This window comes from Arvicola amphibius, chromosome 5, assembly GCF_903992535.2.
Source record: "Arvicola amphibius chromosome 5, mArvAmp1.2, whole genome shotgun sequence".
Taxonomy (NCBI): Eukaryota; Metazoa; Chordata; class Mammalia; order Rodentia; family Cricetidae; genus Arvicola; species Arvicola amphibius.
The window spans coordinates 155,516,243-155,538,786 of NC_052051.1; the positions used below are offsets into that span (position 1 = coordinate 155,516,243).

Genomic DNA, 22,544 nt, shown 5'->3' on the forward strand with positions numbered 1-22,544 from the left:
CTTTTTAATTCGATGTTATTTTCCAAGGTGGTTTTTCTGTGCTGCTGACACTGTGTCTGGTGGAGCAACACTCTTCTCCCGAGTGATATCCCGACAGAAAAGGGTGGAGAAAAGGTTGAAGCGTCGCTTTTATTTCATCAGAGAGACTAAGGGGGATCCCTTTTCTCTAAACGGGTTCAGTATATAATGGGGGGTTCAACAGCTAGGACGAATAGCGACTCAAAGCCGAATTGTAGGAGTGAGTGTTTTATTTATCTGTCCCATCTTCTCGCCTGCTTGTGTATTGTGATAAAGAAGACTCTTTCAAAGAACTTCCGTGAACATACTTGTGTTCCTACACGTTTAGTTGCTACAGAAGTGTATGATGCAATATTCTATTCCCACCACAGCCCGTGACTTTTTCATACCTCATTGGCATATTCCTTTTCTCTTTTCTCCCCTAGTTCTTAGTGATCAAGGTGGGCAGGGGTGCCTCAGAGTTGGGGCGCGCGGCTGGGATTTCCTGTCCCTAAGATTTTACAGTTTCTTCCTGCTGCTTCAGTTCTCACAGGATCCTCATCCAACTCCAGCTGAGAGCAAACGATGCTAAGTCCTTTATTGTTTATCAGTAAACGAGCATACGAGATGGGCATTTCTAAAGATACAGAAAATACGGCAAGTGTCCGTGAGAGGCACGGCCGCAGTGAGAGTCAGAGGCTGGCTAAGGCCTCTTCTGCCACACTACAGAAAAATCCCTAGGAGCACCATGTCCTTCTCCATTTTGCCTTGATTTTTAAAAAAAAACTTTTGAGGCAAGGTCTCAGCTATTCCAGGATGGCTGTGAACTCACTCCATAGCCAAGGATAACCTTGAACTCCTGATCCTGCAGCCTCTACCTCTTGACTGTGGACGTGAGCTGTCACACCCAGTTAGTACAGTGCTGAAGGTGAACCCCAAGGCTTTGCTCAGACCAGAAAAACATTCTAACATCATGAGCCACATTCTCCAGGACTGGCCAAAGCAAGCTGTGGCTCCAGAAGTTCCATGGCAGTAGCAGAGCTGGAAACAAAGTTAAGAGGTCAAAAAGCTGGCAGCCTTTGATTAGAGATGGTCTTCCCTAGATGACGGAATGGGCACAGTGTCCAGAAATATACTTTCGAGTGTGACTTTCCCAAGTCACATCTGAGCACGGAACTCTGGTGGAATAGCACATCCCAGAGGCCTGTGGACTTTCAGAGCAATGGCATTTGCAGCCTTTGGACCTAAGAACGATCTTCGTTGCCAGCAGCAAGCAGAAAGGGTCAATGGTGGCTGTCAAAGCTGGACTTGGTCTTTCAGTCATTACCCTCCGAGTTACCCTCCTGCTGCCCACCCAAGCCTCATGGGTCTTCTCCCAAACAGCTCCCCTGTCTCACTCACTTGGGACCAACAGGAATGTTGGGAAGTCTTCACATTTTGTCACTTTTTGTAGTGAGGAGATGCGGGCCGGCTTCCCGCCACCGGGCTCCCAGCCACCGGCTAGCTTATGCCCGAAATAACAACACACAAATTGTATTCTTTTAAATACTGCTTGGCCCATTAGTTCCAGCCTCTTATTAGCTAATTCTCACATCTCTTGCTTTAACCCATATCTAATAATCTGTGTAACACCATGAGCGGTGTCTTACCGGGAAAGTTTCAGCATATCTGACCTGGTGGCTGGCTTCATTGCATCTCTCTCTCTGTGCAGAGGCATGGCAGTCTGTCTAACTTAGGAGAGGCATAGCGTCTGACTGAGCCATCTACCTCACTTCCTTCTTCCTGTTCTGTCTACTCAGCCCACCTAAGGGCTGGCCAATCAAATGGGCCAGGCAGTTTCTTTATTAGCCAATGAAAGTCCTCCATCAACTTTTTGTTTTGAATTAGATTATTCCAGAAGCCCACTTTTGCCTTGTTTTCCCCCAGCTATATGTCTCCTTTAGAAAACCGTATTTGTGTGTGCATGCATGTACATATGTGTGTACATGTGCACGTAAATGCGCGTGTGTGTGTGTGTGGACATGAATATGTCCTGGTATTGTTCTCAAGAAGACTCCACCTTACTTTTTTAAAACAGGGTTTCTAACTGAAACCTCAAATTCCCATTCAATTGAGCCAGCTGGCTATCAAGTTTCAAGGATCCTCCTTTCTTTATCTCCCAGCACTGGCACCGTGAGCATGCACCATCATACCCTGCTTTTTACATGTCTGTTGAGTATTGAGCTCAGGTCCTAGCGCTTACATGGCTCCTCTTCTACAGCCTTCAGAACCTACTTTATGCCCCCATATCCACTTGCGAGCCATCTTTACCACTAAGGCAATCTCCGTGCTGCGGCAGGGGTGATATTCCTGTCCGTCTACCTCTGCTTGTGGAACTTCACTAATCTCATGGGCTTGTCATCTGAGAAGAATACATTTCTCTCTGTCATCATCTCGACCTGCTGACTACATGCCTCTGGAAAGTGAGAACCAGGTCTCTGTCACCTTTGTAGCTCCCAGAGTGCCTTGAATGGGATCCACTTCTACGCAGCTTTCCATTGAAGAGAAAAGGACTCCTGTCCAAACCCCAGGCCTACAAAACCTACACGCGTTCTCAGAACCGTGAACATACCAACATTACCAGGACTCAATAGGTTCCTCTAAACTCCCATAGACTGTACACCAACCCCTGAACCCATTGCTTAATTTTACTTCGTATTATCCAGGGAACACATGGTTTTCGAATTGATGGATTTAAATATACACTGGCCCTGAATTCAGCTGCTTTTCTTGCCAGTTTAGGGAGAGAATCAGATTCCACTATTCCCTGTACTCTTATATATTCTCCCTGATATACACCGTAGAAAGGATTTCTGAAAGCTCCTGAAAGACACATAATAAATCCAGCGCGTCTCCTTTCTTACGGTTTTGTGCTCTATTCAGAAATACGATAGTTCTGTTTCATATCTGTATTCCCTTAAGCACAGCATGCAAACAGTGGGTAAATATTTATTGAATTCAACATGAAGAATGCAAGGAAAGGAAGGAGAGGGAAGAGAGGGAAAATGGAGGGCGGGAGAAGGGAAGAAATAGTACATCATCCCCCGTTTTATTTTAATTGCTAATCAGACACTCAACCCCCTCCTCTTGGTCTCAAGGCCCGCTGGGGGCTTTGTGTTGTGATTTTCGGGGCAGATTATGAAGAAGCCACAGGGCGAGTCACTGAAAAGGAAGCTCAAAGGTTTCGTATTTTAAGAGGAGGCAGGAGGCAGCTGTAATTATGACGGCCTGCTGCTGTCAGCACATGAAATGACTTCTCTGCGCCTCTCACCACCTCACAGGTATCTTAGTGTGAGTTATGCACAAGTTTGTTTGCAATTCACAGGTTCACACACTCTTCCTCTTGAGCAGTTCTCCTAGGTGTTTCCTTCATGGTGTTTGCTGGGACCTTATGTCTCTCGCTGCTCTGAATGGAAATGCAATGAGCTTCCTTCTAACTTCAGGTCACATTCTGAGTCAGGACAGAGGTGGCTGCATAACCGTAGGAAGGTAAAGCGCCTTCCAACAGCAGCACCCACCCTCTGCAGAGCTGAAGATGAATGCTGATCTTGCAGGGGTGCTGCCTATGGGTGGCAGGATCATGAAGGAGAATCTCATTTATGCTGGGCAGTTCCAGAAAATGCATCCATAGTCCCATGCTCCTGGGAAATGAATCAGGATGGCTGGAACAATGGAGCCTCAAGGGTACAATCCCAGGCAAGTAACAGCTTGATCAGTGACATATTGCTCTCTCTCTCTCTCTCTCTCTCTCTCTCTCTCTCTCTCTCCCCTTTCATTCTCTTCTTCTCTCTCTTCCTCCACATCTATCTCTGTTTCTCTCTCTTTCCCTCTCTCTCCTCTCCCCCCACCCCAATGCTGCAATGCATGGTTTACCAAAAGCCTCATCCTGGGTTACTATGTCTAAGCTTCAAACTCTAGATTTATCCATCTCCGTCATTTTACCCATTGTACAGATGAGGCAGGAGGACTGTGGCTCACAAAGCTGGAGTTAAAATTGCCAGACGCCGTGAATGCTTTCAGCACACCTGAGTTTTCAGCACGACTGCCACCATCTATCTTTCAAGGTTTAGATGGTGAGAGTTTCCTTTGGGAAATCGTTGTAAGAAGGAAGAACATGAACCCAAGTCCCCAGTACCACAAATTACAGTCAGATGTTTTGTGTTTGGGGAAGTTACAGGACTTGGTATAACTTGAATATGATTGATAAGTGTCACCCTGGGAAAACCACCTTCTGGACCATGGTATCTCAGCTGCCAGGTGAGCATTAGATAATGCCTTTTAAGTGTCTTCTCATTGGCATTCATGGGTATTCAACGATTTTGGCACTGAATCCAGAATCATGACCAGATGAAAAATAGTCCTGTTTGTATTTTCAGGCAATAGCTGGGGCTGGGGCTCCTCACTCATCAAGCATGCAGGATTCAGGTAACTCAGTGGCGGAAAGATGTCGTGAGCTTGCAGCGACAACTGCCCACTCATCTTCTTCTGCCACAGGTTTCCCTTCTGAGGGTATGGCTGGTGTCCATCAGTTTTCTCTACACATCTCCCAGCTGTGGGGCTGGAAGGTGACCATTGTCCTTCCTTAGGAAGGGCTGATGTTTAGGGGTCTCCCTGCTGTGGGGCTGGAAGGTGACCATTGTCCTTCCTTAGGAAGGGCTGACGTTTAGGGGCGTCACTTCGTGAGTTGATGTCACAAGCAGGTGTTTCATCCAAATGTCCTTTTCAGAGGAGTGCCCTAACTAACTCGTACACTGGCATATGTGAGCCACTCAACTGCCTTACTTGTTACAAACCACTCTAAGGTACGACATTGCCCTTCACAATCAAACCTGTCCCTGGGCAAACCCAAGTCGGGAGAAGTACGCCATCTTGTGAGAGCAGGAACTAGAGTTGACGTCAGCTTCTCACCACGTTGGCTTGGAAAAGCATTTTCTCTGAAGTCTCAGACTTCCTTTCTGACTAGGCCATTGGCTTCAGCCTCAACACTACAAAGCACCATTGCAGGATCTGCTTCTCCTTTTTCATGATTTCATTTTACTTTTGCATTCCATCTATCATGGCGCCAGCTCATCTGCAATTTTCTGTCTTTCCCACAAGCATTTCATGTTCTGTCTGTATAATCTGCCTCCATCCCTGTCTGCCCCCATTCCCACTGCTCATCCACCTAAATCATGCTTTATTTCTGTCCCGGAAGGCCTTATAGTAATTAAATAATGGTGTTTCTTCTAATATTTCTAGGAAGACTGTGTTATTTTATAGTAGACATATTGGATGCTGTGAATTGAAATGGACTTCAGGCAATTGCTTACTTTCAATATTGGTCTGTCATTAGGTTATGTCTAAAGGACAAAATCAGGCATCTTCCATACTCTGATGCCATGGCTATAGTTGAAACTAAGACTGCCTGTCTGGGAAGGCAACGTCACAAACTGTAGCTGAATAGCTATATCTGGATAGTTCCTCTTTCAGCAAACCAGGGGCAGATATCAGAGAGAAGGGAAACATTTGCTGTGACAGGCAAAACTTACCAAACAATGCTGTGCTAGCTGGAGATCCCCCAGACATTCCCTATATTCACAGGGGAAATGGTCCAAACCCTTTACCCCACGGAGGATCCCTTAAACAGCAAGATCATGTGTGCACTGTGTTTTCTCAATACATACCTGTGATGCAAAGCTCAATTCATAAGCCAGGTATGGTAAGTTACTAACAATAATTAGTAAAAATAGAAACATTGTAAGAATATAGCACAATGAAAATTACCTAAAGGTATAAATGATTTATTTCTATAATATTCCATTTAACATCTTCAGACAGAGGTTCAGCTCAGTTCTGTCAATGCCGAGGAAGGACACACTGATGCCCTGGTCTTCCATTGCATTGACTGTCGTTTAATTAAAACAAAAGCAAAAGGCACTTGTACATGGGAGGCACAGAAGGAGGGAGAGGAAGTGTGGCGGGGAGTAGGGGCTCCATGTGGACATGAGGACCCTCCACATCTGGAGTTCCTCATTCATAACACCCGGTCTTCATCCAGCCATTGTTCTGATCAGGTTAGACACCCCCTGCGGGGCACCTAGTCTGCACAGAGACTCAGAACCATTGGTTTCTTTTCTTCTAAGCTGCGCAGGACTGGCTTAGGGAGGGACGCTGCAGTCCGTTCCTGTAGGTTCTTATGTTTGTGATAACCACAGCTCACAATAGTATCCACACCTCCATTTCAATGTTCCTACTTGTAAATGTTTCCCCCGGATCTATGGAAGCATACGGCACGAGTCCTAGTTTGTGAACTCCTGGCATCAGGTTCACCACAAGAACAATCATTTTGGATTACAGTTTTTGATATGTCAGCAATGAATAAGGATATAAAGACAGGAGCTCCGCCTACTCAGAAACGATGCCGTGAACTCCCACTTCAGGACAATTTCACATCTTACAAAATATTAATCAGAGAAGATTTTAGATGTTTTCCAAAGTCATTAGTGTAAAGACTGACTAGTGTATATATATATATATATATATATATATATATATATATATATATATGTTTTTAGAGAATATTCCAAAAACTGTAAGCATCATTATTTTTAGGCAAGGCTATAAACTGGTTTCCTCCACCCACACTGCTAAGAGGCCCGGATGAATATAATGTTTAATTAAATGAAAAAAATCTCAAAGTGCTTTGTAAGATGTGAATTGATTAGACGGTTGCTACCGTGAGTGCCGTCGGCTACAATTAGGCTCACAATCTCGCTGTCGATAAATTTGTCTTTGTCCTTCCTGTGTCTGTGTGCTTTCAAATTTGAGTGTTCTTTTTCTATATTACAAGAAGGACTGCTTTGCCAAATATTTAGAGCAGGAGTCAGGCAATGACTTCTAAAATAACCTCAGAATATCCAAAAGGTAAAAATCGACAGTGATTTTATTTCGTTTTTGTGGAAAGATTACTTCTTTATGTGTGCGATGTTTGACCAATCAAAGAGATGCATGTAGTTTAGAACTGAGTCTTCCCAAGGCCATTTCAGACTTGAAAAAAAATCCTCAAATGATACTGCTTCTTTTTCTTTCTAGGGGTTTCTATGAGTTCATCTTCCCTGAAATAAAATGGAAAGTTCCTATTGTTGGATCTACAATAGGATCAAAGCGTAGTCTCCATTATGATTTAAATGACTGTAATAGAAGACAGTCTTTCTAGATTATTCTCCATGTTCTTGGATCAGAAGTGATTATATTTGCTAGCTCTAATTTCCGGGGAAGCATTAGTCACCCCTCAGCAGGGCCCTAGCACCTCACATCTTCAAAGTGCTCAATGATTATTGATTATCTAATCTCCCTCCAGCCCTGTGGGTAGGTCAGCTCTGTCCCGCTCTTCCTACAGACTCAGAGGTCAAGTACTCTGCCCACGGACCCAACTCCCAGAGTGCACTTGGGCTTGCTTGCTGCAGAGTCTGGGACTCAAATCTTCACAGTGGAGGGAAACAAACCAAAACAGATTTTAACTGCTCAGTAACAAAACAGTCAATATTTAAAGTTGTTATTTTGTGTTAGACCTGGCTTAGAGCTCTTACCCGGAAATCGTGGCTCATTTTGTAAAATTACTGTAATTTTAAAGACAATTAAAAAATTAAACATGTTCCTGGTGGAAAGGTCAATTTGAGGAAGAGACGACTTAGCTCCTCTTTAATAATTGAGCTGACTGAAAATGGGACTGGTTTGCTGGGGGCACTGTGAGTCTTTTTATGAGGCCTTTTCTGATTGCCTGCTTTGATGAAGAAGTCTGTTTAAGACAGGGAGTGTGGCAGTCAGTCAGGCACCAGAGTTGTGTGTGACAATCCTCTGTTGTAAGATCAGTCCTATCACCTTACTAGACACGAGTAGACCCTGATGGATGGAGACTTCACAGGGCCAGTGTGCCGTCGAGGTCAGCTTCTCGGACTTGCAAGGTCGCTGGGTCCCTCCTTCTATTGACATTTTCTTTACCTTGCACCAGTAAAGCCAGGGACACCATTTTTCATTTCACTTTCTTTTTCTTTCAAATTGATTGTTGCCCTTTGGCAAACAGTGCTTCCGTGGGACGTCTGGAGTTTGGATAAACGGGTCCATTTCCTCAACTGTACATCTTTCCACTTATTTCTACTGTTAGGAGGAGGACAGATATGAGCAGCCATGTTAAAGGGCCCTGGCAGATACTATTCCTGCCCGGGCATCATGATAGTGGAGTCTAGCCCTAGCCTTCAATGTAAAGCCTTAATTTAAAAAAAAAAAATGTATTAACTGACTTAGTTGTGATGGCAATTGTGAGGACGTGAGCAGACTCAAGAAGGGTCCAGATGCGAGGAAACCTGAACCACAGCCATCTCCTGAGGGTCATTGTGGTCAACTGTGTAGTTTGGCTGCTTCTGCCTTACCAGAAGCTGAGGCACACGTTCCCACACATCAACTGATGAGGAGCTGTATCTTAGACATTTCGTTTATTACAGTCTCATTGATGTTGCCGTTGGCTACCTCCCTTTATCTGCTTTTCTAGAGGATCATGGGAAGAAATATCCTAAAGGGAGATCTGGTTTACCACATTTTGTGAGAGGGAAGTAGATCGCCTTACTGCAGGAAAAGCACAGTACCTTCATAAATATTCATAAACACGTAAATCCACAAGGCAGAAACTACCGGGTGGTTTCCTGCTTAGGACAGACCACTCCAATCTCTCTTTGGAGTGCTTTGCTTTGCTAAACAACTCTTTAAATTGTCTCTGTCACTCAACTGAGTTCTTTCTTTTCATGAGACCAGAGAAATCCCCATAACACTAGGGACTCATCCTGTTTGATCCTCGAGAGTTTGGCAAACGTGAAGGTGGAAGGACATTTACCTTGGCCAGACTCACAGTTTACTAAACCATCCCTGCTGCCACTGTCATTTGAGATGCAACTGCTTCCTGTGGAAGAAATAAATGACAAAGAGGAAATATGTTCCTCATGTCTCTAAACTGGTGGCCTGAATGCTAGCAGAAGAATCGTGGAAGTATTAAATCTTCCGTGACCTCTACCAATGGAGTAGAAAGAGAGCAAGCGAACACATTTGGAAGCTTCCAGAGAGGGTGTCAGGGCCTGGAGTGGCATCAGGAGATAAATGCCTCCACAGCGATCACTCTAGAGATGGGTGGGCTCCTGAAAAGCCAGGCACCTACCCGGTTAACCCTTGCAACTACCATCTGCCTGCTGGCTTGGGTTAGAAGCCCTTCTCTGTCTTTGGGTAGCACAGCATCTGGACCTCCTTCAGGCCCAAAGAGGTCTCTTGTTTGTCTACACCTCTTAAATCAGACCTGAAGTCTCTGGATGACTAAGAGAGAAGATTTGGATGTGTGCGTGTCAGGCACAAGACTCTCTGCCCTGCCTGGAGGCATTTCGGCGGTGCCTACTCCATTATAGTTCTTGGGGCAGGTGAAGGCATGTTTGAATCTCAGAACCCAGCTTGGTTGGGAGACAGTATTTTAACTTTTCCAGGCATGATTCTGTTACAAAATGGAATTGGGCTCCTATCCTTTCCTCTTCCTTCTGCCCATTGTCTCCACCCACCAGCTCAGCAAGGGAAAGGTGGGCCTTAAAGCACTGTGTTCCTTTGCTGGGGGTGAGGCTAGGAACAGCTTGGAGAATGTGGTAGTGTGTGGTTTGCGTGTGCCAGTTCATGCTCTGTGTCTACATGGAGGACAGGAGAGGATGTCTGGAGTCCTCTTCTGTCGTTCTCCTCATTACTTCAAATAGGGTTTCTCCCCCAACCTGACCTCACCACTGTTGGCTAACCAGCTAGCCATGGTGATCTTCTGCTCTGTCCCTCAGCCCCCGGGGCATGTACAGTCACTCCAGGCTTAAACATGGGTGCTGAGGAGCTTAACTGTGCTCTTCAAGCTTGTACAGTAACCAGTGTTGCCCACAAAGCCATTCCTCCTGCCCCTGCTTCTACCATGTTAAGTATGCAGCTATGATCTATGGTATTACTTTTTTGGGGGGGGGGGAGAGGGGAATCACTTATATAATACAACTACTTTTGAGGAAACAGCCATCTTTTTTTTTAAAAAAAAAAATAAGCGGCGGCTTTCAGTTTGTAAATGAAACTGCACGTTAGCATGTGTCCACTGCAGATGACAGAAGTCTTTACTGGTGGCCTAAGCGATGAAGGTATTGGAAAGCCTTAACAGAGGGCAGCCTCACAGGAAGAGAAGCAGCTTTGCTGTCTTGTTGCTCACACTCAGCATAACCATGTTTCCTTCTGTGTTGACACCTCATGGTACCAAAATGACTGCTGTCATTCTGGTCCTCATCTCCTAATGTACATGGCATCGGGAACAGAAACGGATCCTGTGCCTTCCTTATTCATCACTGGCAAGTGTTACAGAAGTGTTATCTTCCCCATTTTATTGACTGAGTTCATGACAGAAACAGCTCACGCACTCCTTCCTGTTTGGATGCCTCCCATTTTTTTTTTTTTTTTTTGTGAGGGGTGGATGGCACATGTTAGAGGCTCTGCTGTGTGCTGTCTTTGCAGAGCTACAAGGTCTCTGGACACAGCAGTCTGCAATGCACCCAGGATTGCTGTGTGCCACACGTGGTTCGGGGTCACCCATGAACAGGAGCCACGATACTTGTACAGAGGACCAGACTATTCTTTGCTTGAAGGAGACATGCACTTCTCTCTGAAGACTTATTATCCTTAAGAAGAGATTTCCCTCATTCTGACAGACACCACCCCAGGGCTAGGCAATCTCACAGAACACAAACAAAAAGTTTAAAATCATCATCCCAAAAGACTCGGATCTTCACCCATGAAAGAGAAACCAAACAGAGCATGTTCTCATGTTCTGACCTTCCAGGGTGGGCAGCCCCCTCTGTTACCGCACCTTCCACACCGTGATGGACTTAACGCTCCGACTGTGAGCACAAACCAGCCCTTCCCTTTCGCTGCATCTCTGCAGGCGTTTGGGATAGTGGTGAGAAAAGCAGTCACTATACTAGCTAATTCTCCCAAATCACCAAGTCTCTCCCTGAATCAAGTCTCCCTGTGACCAAATGAAACAAAACTCTCATAAGACTTACGTGCAGACACAAGTCTTGTAGGACGAAACTCACCCTGTTGTCCAAGTCGGTCATGATTAAACACACGTGAAGCGTGGCCTACTCTTCCGGTTCCAGATCCTGCTGCAGTGAGAGCAAAGTGGGAAGCATTTTCTGCCCCGCTCTCTTTGCGAATGAAGCTGCGTTTCAGCGTTAACAGCTGAGGCTCGTACTGCAACACAAGGAGCAGGAATATTATGTGGGGTGGAAAGATGAGCATGAAGAGGTCTAAGGACACAGTGTCACCCTGTAGGGGAGCTCCTGGAGAGCAGAAAGGGAAAAGGTGACTTCTGTGTCCCAAGGGTAAGTGACAGTAAGCTTGCCTTTTCTTTCATGCTCCAAGGACATTGTATTCTTTCTCCATGTGAATATTCTGGACAGTCCTTTTTTTTTTTTTTTTTTAAATCATTAGACCTAACACAACTTAAATCTCAGAAAAGATGTCAGTGTGTTTCAGCGCCTGGGCACACAATTAATCTCCATCTCTCTCTGGTAATCTAAACACACCTGTGGGACGCTTCCCACAGAATACATGAAAGGAAAACTCATAATAAATCTCACACTGATCGCCTTATCATGACTGACAGCGCTGCTGCAGGCTCCTTCTTTATGAGTATAATTTGGGAGTGTATAAACGCAGCAGATTGATTTCTGCAGAGTCCTGCCTTTCCTTCAGCGTTTATCCCAAACACTGCAACTCTCTCTCCTTTTTTTTTTAATTAAAAAAAAGTACTCACAAAATACGGTTCCTGTGTTTAACTTTTATATCCACACGTGTGCGCGCACACATGCACACATGAGTGAAGCTGTGTTTCAACGTTAACAGGCAGAGGCTCGTACTGGAACGCAAGGAGCAGGTATATGTTGTGGGGTAGAAAGATGAGCACGGTGCCCGGAAAACCCACAGTGCTAAGTGACAGCTGACCATGGAGCTTCCCTCTGCTTCCGGGCAGGGTTGTCCTTGCTAAACAGAGATGGACTGGAGGGGAGATGCTAAGAACTTCTTAGAGGAACCCTCAGGAACCAAATGCAGTCATTGTCTCACTGAGACTCTCTCTCTCACCAGATGTGTCAACTGACAACCAAGGTCAGCCCCCCAGTGGGTGCACCGACCAGCACCACGTACCACTGAAGTAAGGATCTGGGTCACCTGACTGCTCCACTCACGGGTCACTTTTCTTCTGCTCTGCAGCTTTGAGAAGTGGGACACTTGGGGACAAGCATTAGACTTCTGCCGGCCTTATCGGATGGCATCTTTACTTCTTAAAAGATGATACTTTATATTTCCTTTTAAAAACGCTAATCATCCCAGGCCTGACCACCAGCTCCTGGTGATTCATGTGACTGCGTACATCCTGGTCTTTGAGGGCCCCGTGCTCCTCCTGTCTCCACCCTAGGGCCCTCCCTCCCGTCGCCACAGTTTGTCATGTGGCTCCTTGCCAGTGTGTTTCAGACGAGTCATTTGGCATACCGGATGTTGTGATTTATTTTGGTTTTTATTTCCCCTTTTTATGTTGAACCCCAGCGTTTCCTAATTTTTTGGATCCACGTTACCACTGGGTACATGCACAATACAGCACCACGGCCACGTTTCCTGTTTTCTAGATGATTTCTTCTGTATCCAGGCGGCATCTTCTCCTGCTCATCCCAGTGCAGGCCAGGAGTTTGCTTCTCTCTCTCTCTCTCTCTCTCTCTCTCTCTCTCTCTCTCTCTCTCTCTCTCTCTCTCTCTCTTCTTTCACAGGATGCTGTCCTATTCTGACTCAGGCTGCAATAATGTCTACTGCCAGAGCCAACCAGAGACCCTCATGCTAGTCTGGAAGTCTTCTTCCCTTCATGTCTTTGACCTCCCCGTTCACTATAGAAACCTGCATTTCCCGTTCTAGCTCCTGTGGCTACATTGTTAGATAATCAGATTTAAGTGGTAGGAGGTGAGTACTCTGAGCCCCATCTCTGCACGCTTTTCTGCACCATTCCGCAGAACTTCCTTGGGATATCTTCATAGCATATTTCATACACACACACACACACACATAGTCCTGTTGTTTTTACTAAGGGAAAGTGAAGTAAGCTTTGGTCAATCTCTGGGATCGGAGAATGGCCCAATGGGTAAAATGCTTGCTGAGTAAACATGGGAACCTGGGTTCAAATCGGAGCAACCCATGTAAAGCTAGACACAATTACAGGTGTCTTGAATCCATTACTCCCACAGCAAGATGGGAGCTAAATGTGGGAGAATGTCCAGAAGTCAGAGTGCCTGCTTACCCTGGCCTATGCAGGGTCAACAAGATGCCCTGGCTTTGAGAAAGTTGTAGGCAAGGACTCACACCCAAGGTGGTCCTCTGACCTCTGTACAAATGCATCCTCATTCACTAGGTAAACACACACACACACACATACTCACAGACATCACACTACACACACACACACACACACACATGAAATCACATCATGTACACCCTCTTGAGTGCTGTCATCTTTCTGACAATGGTATCTAAGACTAAAACCTCTTCCTGGCAGTGCTCAGGGTGAACACATACAATCCTATGTTAATTATGGAACTACTTGCTATACATTAGGAATTTGTGCTCACCCAAGATCAAGACACAGCTGTCCGCTAGTGATTAACTCTGGGCATAGGTTAACAACGGATGGACTTGAAAGTCAGAAGTAAAGTGGGCATTTACGGCGAGTCCCGCATGAAGTAACCAGGGGATGCATGCAATGATTTCCAGCTGGGAAGGTGTGGACAGAGGAAGATGCCGGCCTGGGTTTGGAAACTGGAAATCATGTGACCTGGAAGCTGCCATATTTGCTATAGCAGGAACCAGACTGTATCTAGACTCTAGAGTCAAGCAGTAGCCCAGGAGACCATTAAGTCACCTGGGGTTTCCGTTCCCACATGGGGTGCCATCTAGAAACTTCTAAGTGCGTGATCCCGGAAACACGCCACACGTTTGCTCAAGAACGTACTGTTGAAAATGCCGTCTTGAAAATGGAAGGAGAACATCCTGGGGACTGGGGACTGCCGAGGACTAGTCAGGGGTAATCACGGGAAACTCCCTGGCAGCTGAAACAGTCAGGCATGGGCTGGGATGAGGCTCAGCCAAGTGCTTGTTGTGCAGGCATGAAGGACCCGAGTTTGGAATGCAGCACCTACACAAAATCTCATAACATCAGGGGACAAAACAGATCAACAAGCTCCCCCAGCTGTGGACCCTGTGAGCTCCACAAGACACGCCGACCGGTAGAACGGTGCCATCAATGTTAGAGAAGTAAACTAATTGTTTTTGGATTGGAATTCAGGCCCACTCCACAGGATGGAACTCATGACGGACACCGTTAATAGGGCCAAGAGCCTGTGACTAGGTAGGCCATAGGCCCCAGGGAAGAACCTCCTGCTGTTATTTTGTCAGACAGATCTAGCATCCCTAAAGACTCAGTTATACCCACGGGTGATGTCATCTCTCAGTCCTCATCAAAAAAGCTTCTATTTGCAGTGGACAGAGATTTGCATAGAGACTCACAACTGGCCCAGGTGCTCAACCCTAAATAGGACATCTGCACCATACCCCTCCTCCCAAGGTTCAGGGATCGTCACGGGAGAGGGGCAGAAAGACGGTGAGGACACAGTGGATGGCTACACAAAATTGTTTTGTGTATACCAGGGCAGTTGCTCCTATGAACTCAGCATGCGCGGCAGTATGCTCGAGATCTGCGCAGGACCAAACCACTCAAAGTCTGGTCATGGAGAGAGGAGCTGGTCATGAAGTTCCACTCCTACTTGAAGAGCTATTGCCAAGTGATTGCCGTTGAGGGAGGGAGAGAGAGTTTTCTTCAGGGACCCCTGCTCTAATAGAGGGTTCTGTACCCTGGCACACACTGGTAGCACTGAGCATCTTCAAAGGGTTTAAAAAAACAGGATACATGAAGATGGGAGGGTAAAGTGGCAGTAGGGGGTGCAGGAAGGATGGTAGGGAAGGGAACAGGGTGGGTTTGCTTGAAACACATTATAGGCATGTATGAAATTCTCAGACAGTGAAACAGGAGGAAGGAGTAAAAAGGAAAGTTGGCCTCACCGTGCTGCTGTGCAGCTGATCAGCAGCTCTGGGGGGTGTCCTATCCTTATAGGCATGTCTGGACACTTGCTCCAGCCCAGAGCCTCTATGCCAGGATGGAGCACAGCAGTGGGCTTGGTGTTTATGTGCAGGCTGAAGGCATCTGAGCATCCTGGTGACAAAGCCACTTCCCTACTCTGTGCCTATCGATCTCCCATCAGTCATTAGCAAGTGACTGTGTTCGACATGACCCTTGGGCATTTCTCCAATGCAAAGCCACTTAGCATTAAAATGGCTGGGTGTCCTAGGTTTTCCTACAAGCCTTTACCACCTGTCTGTAGCTCAGCAGAAATCCTGGCTAGTACACCAAAGTGCCATGTTGACCTTTGACACCTAGGACACAGCAAGACATGCTTTTCCAGGGCAGGAAATGCCCACAGAAATAAACCAAATATACAGAACAGCATTTCCCCCCACCTGACCATTTAAGAGCAAGGGTACTTTTTATAATTATTCTAATCAATATTTCTATAGTCTGAGGTAAACAATCCTGTCTTCTAATAGTAATTTAAGCTTCAAGGGAATAAGCACCTGGAGAATTAAATGTCCTCACATTTTATAATCTCGTAAGTTTAAAAGTAAATATTTTAGAAATTAAAAATGTGTGAATTGGTGGTTTCTCTCAGCTCTCAGTGTTGTCTCCCACAAGGGCTGGGGGATTTTTCCTGAGACCTCTTGCCCACTGGAGAGGCAGTATGAGGTCAGAAAGAGCCAGGCAGTCAGCTCTCCTCTAGATTCTCGTGTGTGTGTGTGTGTGTGTGTGTGTGTATGTGTGTTGGTTAATTGATTTTAATTGTCAACTAGACACACTTGAGAGTCATCTGTAAAAGTGCTTCAATAGTGGATAGTTCGTTATCAGGTTTGCCTGTGTGGATATCTATATGGAGGATATCTATAGGATTTGTCTTGATTCCATGATGTGGGAAGATCTAAGCAGAGTGGGAGGCACCATTCCCTAGGGCTAGGTCCTGGACTAAGAGTGTGGAAAGTGAGCTGCATTCTGGGTGCTCAGTTTCTCATGATTGCAAAGGGAGTGGTAGGAGCATATGTACTGATTCCTCCCTACTCCTGATGTGACAACGACTAGCTCCCTCAAGTTCCTGCTAACTTCACTTCCCTGTAATGATGGACTACAACCCAAAATTGTGAGCTGAACCTTTGTTCCCTAAGTGGTTTTTGTCAGGATATTTATCACAGCACCATAAATGAAAACAGGGCAGGGAGCATGTGTAAATATGTGTGTATGAGTATGGCATGTGTGTGCATGTGTGTGTGTGTGCGCGCACGTGTGTATCTGTTGTAGTCTGAAGACATGCCAACAGTTGCTATAGAAGCAAGATATGAGGTAACAAGCCAAGAACCTTGTGGTAAAATTTAGAAAGGTATAAATGAATTAATTTAACTTGTAAGAGCTACTTAGTAATAAGCCTGACCTAATAGGCCAACCAGTTTGTAATTACTATTAAGCCTCAGACGTTTATTTGGGAACTTGTAGTCAGGAGAGAAACTTCCAGTTAACAAATGGTACCTAAAGTAGGTAAGAGTTGGTTGTGGCTTGTTCCTTTCTCTCTCTGATCTTTTAGCATTTACCCCAATATCTGGCTCTGGGTTTTTATTATTAAGACCAATTAGAACTTGTGCAAAAAATGGCTCCCACCATCTGGCATTGATTTATATAAGACCTAAAAGATTTTTTTTTTAAAAAAAAATAAAAGGGTTTCTAGACCCACAAAAATGGGTCAAGCACAGCTTCTTGATAGCCACATCTTTTCAAATAGGCTGTGTTTTCTGGCAGGGAACAGATGCATGGCTCCTTAAAGAGATGGCTTCCTGGTTTGTGCTGCCATCTTTTTCAAGAGGTCCTGCTATGGAGCACTTGAATAGGGTTTGTAGGCAGCATGTTACAAGCTGCTTGATAACGGACCCTGTGCATCTCTAGAGTTCGGGTGGTGAGCATGGCTCCCAGAGCTACCTCTGCTATGCTGGAAAGCTGAACAGGGCAGGGCCAACAGCCAAAACCTCAGCATTGGTCCTAGCCATGCCCACTTAGCATTAAAAAAAACTTTCCTGGTCAAAAAATGGTTACAGTTACACAATAAAGACAGATTCATACAAAAAGTCTTTAAACAGGTCTCAATGTGTTTAATAAATATGCATAGGCTTAGGAGAGTGAGGATAAAGGATAAGCAGAGCCATAGATTAAAAGAATAATTTAAAGGTTTAATAATTTAACAAACTGAAGTTCTTAAAAAAGAAATAGAAAAATTATAATAAACCACACAAAGATCAAAAGTACACAGAGAGTCTAGATCATTTATACTACTGTGTTTTCTTTGAAATTTTTGACTGTTAATGAATTAACTTTAGAGAGACATTTGATTGTGGGAGCTGCTGAGCAAAACCAACATCAAAGTATCTTAACTTCAAAATTTGGGTGTAGGGATATATTTCTTTGGAAAAGAGGTTCTGATTTTGTTTCCACAGAAGATGAGAACCTGTTTGGACTCCTTCCAATCTAATATGGTTTGATCAAGTAAGGTAATATTATATCCTTCTGGGGTCTTTGAGGGCATTGAAGACTAGATAATTATAATTATAGTTTTTCTTAGTTATGATAAAAGATAAATTAGATATGAAACTTTAGACTCACAAAGATAGGATAGATATTATTTTCTTTAATTTTGTCAAATACAAATAGACTAAATAATGTACATTTGAGGCCTCTGAATATATTTTCAGCATTTTTTATTTTCTTTTAATATGATTGCATGGAAACCCCCACATGTATTCACAAATATGTTTCAATGTTACAGACCTACAATTAAAAATAATTGCATTTCAAGATTTCTGATTAGTATGCCATTTTACCTCAATCGCTGTACCCATGTTGACAATCTTATAAACTGACACACATACAAAGCTTCTAAATACATATGCATATAATGTCAGATATGTATATCTAGTCATATACAAATATCAGCATTTATGATATAGTACCTATATAATCATCAATACATACACATATACACATTTTAAACATTTCATCTCAATTTCAAATTTTATAGAATATTGTATGCTTGTCTTAACTCTTAATTCTGTTCAGGCATTTTTTTATAGCTGGAAATTGAACCTGGGGTCTTATAGATGCTAGGGAAGTACTCCAATATGGATCCAAATGCCCAACTTTCTTTGCCTTCCTATTTTGAGACAACATTTCTATGATGCCCACACCAGCCTTGAACTCAGTCTGTATCTTGGGCTGGACTTGAAATCATGACTCTCCTGCCTCAGTCTAGCTGAGATTATAGGCCTGTGCCTCCATGCCTGACTCATTCTGGGCATTTAAAAATAGAGAAAGACATAAATACTTTGTAATTCCTGACATTGCCTAGAATAAAGACATGAATTCCATGTAACTATCACTTTGACATGAACCCTATGACTCATCAGCAAGTCAATAGGTTCATGAGAGGCTTAAACTGACAGTTGGAAATACCAGACTTCTCATTTGCATGCGGCTCAGGTCTCCCATGCATGCTCACCACAGTCCAGTACTATTTCCCTTGCAGTTTGTGTGTGTGTATGTGTGTGTGCTTGTCAGAGTGTGTGCATGTGCGTGCATGTGTGTTTCCACTCCAGGGCCTTGCACTTCCTAGCCTAGTGTTCTGCCTCTGGGTACCTATCAGCCTACTATTATCTCCCTTGCTCCCTTAAGTGTTTCTTCTGCCACCCTTTTGTTTCATCTTTTACTGACGTAAATGGTAACTCTCAAGGTCTCTGTCCTATGAACGTAGGGACTTGGGGCTAGTGCCCTGATCCTGGGCCTCTCCCATAGGCCAGCTCACTTCTAGGGGCAGTCTCTGATCAACTCTTCCCACTCAAAGTCTGTTTCTCCTGTTTTGCTAAACCTAACTTTTATTTGTGCTGTTTCATCCTGTGTTCTGTGAGGACCCGAGAAAGCATCCTGTCTGTATGATCAAGGAGTGCCTTCCTGTTCAGTAACCCAAAGGTTAGATAGAGGGAGGGATAGGCAAACTCCCTTCAGAAAGCTCAAATGCAGCCTACGCATTTCCCACGCTTGCTCTGCATTCCAACATCATGGGAATCAAATCCCTTAGAGCCCCAGGATGCCCTAAACTGGATACATTTGTTACCTGGCTGGACAGAGCAGTTGCTAACAGCTGGTCTGGAGAACCATGCTAAAGCAGAAGAGAGAGCGAATAAAAGCTTTCTGTAATCTTTTCCGAACTGGTCTGGAGTCCGTATTACTGAAATAATTGTGAGGGCATCCTGCCATCTAGAACATGCCAGATAAAACTACTAGATTTTATGTGTTTGCAATGGTCTCCGCTGCCTTATTTACGATATTAAAAATCTCTGTGGTAATGTGTTACATTCCCATTACGTCTGCATTCAACCCAGAGTGCAGGGCTGGGCCCTTCTGATGGCTGCCACGCTTTCCAGCCGTGACTTCCATTTCCCCTGCCACACGCAGTCTTCTCAAGGTGACTTCCATCCTTGCTCATGCTTGGTCCCTGTAGTGTGTTTAATATATACCTGCAAATTTGTTGACATTCTTCCTTTCCAAAGGTAGAGGCTAATTCCCCTCTGGACTCGGCAAATCACTTCCAATAATACAGCGTGGGTTAAGTGACGCTGCGTGACTCTCTGGATCTGTCATAGAGGGATGGGCGGTCTGCTTATTTCTCTTTGGCATCACTCACTGGGGAACCCAGCTGCTGTGTCTTCTAGTGACTGTCCCTCATGAAGCACCCCAGGTCAGAATGCCCAGTCCTCCCACTCCTTACCTACAGAAAGATGAGAAGTTGTCTTACACTACCGAGTTTTCTATGGCTTACTGTGCATCAGTCAATAATAATAATAATAATCAGTTGTGGCGAGGCCGCCACAACTCTCTCCTAGAGTTTTCATTCATGACTGGCCTTTCTTTGAACTGAACAACTTTGAAAAAGCTACTTCAATTTTTTTGCCTCAACTATCCTTAGATAAGGATAATTATCTTATTATTATTATTAGCTCTTATTTTTAAGACTAATAAACAGAAGCGAAATGAACATGTTTGGTGCCCCCACTGTGACTCATGCATGCAACCCCAGCAATCGGGAGGCAGAGGCAGGAGCATTGTATGAGTACATAGTGACTTAAGGCCAACATGAGCTACTAAGTAAAACTGTTTCAAAAATCCAAACAAATTAATAAACAGCATACAAAGAAAATGGCAGTTTCTCTTGGGCCCCAAGGCTCAGTCAATGTGGACATGTGTTGTGAAGTCAGCATCACATCCCCTGGCCACCTCCTCTTAAATGTACAGTAGTCAGTCTGAAAAGATGGCTTAGAGGTTAAGAACACTGTTCTTCCAGAGGTCCTGAGTTCAATTCCCAGCAACTACATGGTGGCTCACAACCATCTGTAATGAGATCTGGTGCCCTCTTCTGGCCTGCAGGCATACAAGCAGGCAGAACACTGTGTACATAATAAATAAGTATTTTTAAAATGTGCATTACTCATCTTTCTGTCCTTCTGCTCCTCTGCCTTGCATTTTGCTTGTAGAAGGGGAGAATTCTGTCACCCATCATCCATCCTCAATAGGATTTGCTGTGTTGTGTATGTCAGCATTTTTAAAACAATCTTTTCTCATTTTACATACCAATCCCAGTTCCCTCTCCCTCTGTCCTCCCATTCCACCTTTCCCCCACCTCACCCCTCATCCCCTCCTCAGATAGAGCCAGACCTCCCACAGGGAGTCAACAATGTCTGGCAGGTCAAGTTGCATAAGCAAAGGGCTCTCTTAACTACTTAGCTGTCTCTCCACTCCCTAATGGAACATAGGAATTTTATGCATATCATCATTTTCATGCAGAAGCTTGAACAAGCATGGAATATTTTGACTGTTAGACATCAACATCATTTAGTAAAGCAGGATTTCAAGCTGAGACTTTCCCCATTGATCAGAAGGTGTCTGATGGATGAGGCAGGCTGCCTTGACTCCATCCCACCAGTCATAGGGTTTTCTTCCAGCTTTAGATGCTGGGCAGGGCTTTGGGGGTGGGGCTACCAGGAACCAGTTCAGGAAACTGAGCCTCAGTGCAGACTGTGGAGGGCTCCTTCTACCTGTAAATACGTGCACTAAAATAGAAAAGAGCAGCTCAGGACTTGCCAGAAGAGCGTCTCTCTGCACCCAGTACCTGGCTGTATGGTATCAGCATTCTTAGACACCGGCTTTTCAACATATGCATTTTCCAAAGGCAAAACTCAACATTTGGATGGCAACTATTCAGAAAGAAATTTCATGTCTCTCAACTCGCTTTGCTGTCCCTTAAGATTCTTGGGATACTTCCTTGGATGGGGCTTTGTACTGTAAAGGATGACCCCATACCGAGATTTTATATGGGTTTGAAAAAAAAAAAAAAAAAAAAAAAAAAGGAAAAGGAAGAAATAAGACTAAGTGTTAAATCTGAGAAAAGGAATGAAACTTTTAACACACCTGCCATTGCCAAGACTCAGCACCCTGCTCGTGTGAAGCCTGCATAGCATCAGGATTTAGCAAGATGGTGTGAAGCGTGCATAACATCAGGGTTTAGCAAGATGGTCTCCACTGGTGAGAGAAAGTGTTAGGAGAGGCCTCTATGGAGGTGACTGCACAAACTTTCCACATCCTTCTGTTCCTGGACATCCAGTTGACATTTTGCATGAGAACTGAGTTAGTTCACCATGAATAATCACAATACCTTGATAATCTACACGAGAGTTTTCCAGTAGAGACCTTTGATTGTCTGTCTTGCCCATAAGGGAATTTTAAGCAGGTTAGCTGTTGCAAGCAGGTTAGCTGTTGCAAGGCATCCAACAAGGAGAGAAAAAAAAATCCTTCATCTTTTCTGCAAGCAATCTGTGTCCCAGAGCTCAGTATGGCAGAGGGGAATGTTAGATACTTCACAGACCACACTCTGGCCATGAGGAAAAACAACCCCAAGTGCTGTTGCTGGGCTGGAAAATGTCCCCCACAGGCTCCGATGTTTGAACACTTGATCTCCAGATGGTAGCACTGTTTTAGGGGATGCTGAAATCATTAGACTGTGTCCTAGTTAGCTGAAGTGTGTTGATAGAGGTAGGCCTTTCTCATGACATCCTCTTTGGGTTCTGGCTGGTGCTTTCTGCTTCCTTATCTGCCCAGAGGTGAACAAGCTGCCCTACAAGCTTGCACTGGCATAAACTGATTGGTTCAGCTGCCAGGCCTTCCCTACCCTGGTAGACCCATATCCCCTGAA

At 44.6% G+C, this 22,544-nt stretch overlaps 1 non-coding gene across 1 annotated transcript; it reads right to left on the reverse strand.

Annotated features, from left to right (window-relative positions):
• Positions 1 to 4,139: 4,139 nt before the first annotated feature.
• Positions 4,140 to 4,301, reverse strand: LOC119815988. The gene has a single exon (XR_005285657.1). It is a non-coding gene; the product is annotated as a U1 spliceosomal RNA (small nuclear RNA).
• Between the last annotated feature and the right edge of the window lie 18,243 nt (positions 4,302 to 22,544).